Source organism: Cervus elaphus, chromosome 27 (genome assembly GCF_910594005.1).
Source record: "Cervus elaphus chromosome 27, mCerEla1.1, whole genome shotgun sequence".
Taxonomy (NCBI): domain Eukaryota; kingdom Metazoa; phylum Chordata; class Mammalia; order Artiodactyla; family Cervidae; genus Cervus; species Cervus elaphus.
Window position 1 is genome coordinate 38,947,387 of NC_057841.1, and position 1,659 is coordinate 38,949,045.

Below are 1,659 nucleotides of genomic sequence, written 5' to 3' on the forward strand. Positions count from 1 at the left end.
AGTTAATCAGTTAATAAACCAGTTAATAATTGCAACTTTATCACATTTTTAATACCTGTCAGTACAACCTTATTCATTACTTGTCTCTTTAAAATGTCTTTAAAATGATATTTACACATAACCTCTTCATTTATTTTAAAATGTTCAGAAAAAGCAAGAAGAGTTGTTTAAACTACCGGCTTAAAACTCACGTTTCGTTAAATAATCATGTGCTTTTTTTTTATGACTTCCCTGGTGGCTCAGATGGTAAAGCGTCTGCCTACAATGCGGGAGACCCAGGTTCAATCCCTGGGTTGGGAAGATCTCCTGGAGAAGGAAATGGCAACCCACTCCAGTATTCTTGCCTGGAAAATCCCATGGATGGAGAAGCCTGGTGGGCTTCAGTCCATGGGGTCACAAAGAGTTGGAAACGACTGAGTGACTTCACTTTCACTTTTATGAAAGCTGATGGTTCTTTCCTCTCTAATAATAATGGTGGGATTTCCTTGTTGGTCCAGTGGTTAAGAGCAGGGGTGTGGGTTCAATACCTGGTCTGGAAACTAAGTTCTGGAAACTAAGACCTCACATGCCTAGCGACATGGCCAAAAAATAAAAATAAATAAATAACAATAAGAATAATAAAGTAATTAAAAATAATGGTAATTGTACAGTAATATTGAGAAGACCAAATGGTAGGAGGAAGCACAGTAACTTTGGAAACAGCCAGTCCTGAGTAGGAAACTTCACTTTGTCATTTATTAGCTGTGTGTCTTGGTGAAGTTAGTTCACTTTCAAGAGTCTCAGTTTATCCATTGGTAAAAAAAAAAGAAATAAAAGTACCAAATCTACCTCCCAGGACAATCAGAGGATTAAATGGGACATTGCTAACACAGAGCAAGTCACTGCTGTTAAAGAAGCAGCCCAGAAAATGTAATTTTCCTTCTCTTATGCTGGTCTAGGACCTATTCTTTGTAAGACGTTTTTATATGTATCATCTCATTTGACTCACAAAAGTCTTGACTCACTGGCAATCATATGATCTGTGGTATTAAATTACACAATGATTTAATAAGATATGATGATGAATGATATGATGGGTATTAAATGGTGATCTTATAGAATAATTCTTTTTTTTTTTAAACTTAAACACATCACTGAAACTTCTGCTACACTCTTAGATATGAAATAATTTTAAATAATGACTCAGGATGGCAATGGTTTTAACCTTTCAACAATTTGATGACATAAGTAAGAATGTGTGCACATTAATGCACATATTTTTAGAAACATATTTATTCCAGAAAGCAAAGTTCATAAGTATGTGATGTTTGTAGTCTAACAAAACCAATTTCTGTTGTGTTAGTAGCATTTGATTCCCATTAAACACAATTTTTATTTAAAAATTAATAAGAAAAGAAACGTATTTTCAGTTAAGACAAATCACAAGTTACATCTCATAGTAATTTATATTTGTAATTTATACAACAACTCTGGAACAAATAAATATGTAAGCTAATATATTATACTACTGTCTGAGGTCAAATGAACATGTAAACTAGTATGATATATACTGTCTATATATTAGTATAATATAGTACTGTCTGAAGTCACTGAGACTTTGAATCTCTACTTTGCTCAAAGTTTAACTTTTGTTTTAGGTTCGAAGGATTTGTTACAAAA

General features: G+C 33.1%; 1 non-coding gene across 1 annotated transcript; it reads left to right on the forward strand.

The window, feature by feature from the left end:
* Positions 1–228: 228 nt before the first annotated feature.
* TRNAC-ACA lies at positions 229–300 on the forward strand. Its single transcript has one exon. It is a non-coding gene; the product is annotated as a tRNA-Cys (tRNA).
* The last annotated feature ends 1,359 nt before the right edge of the window (positions 301–1,659 follow it).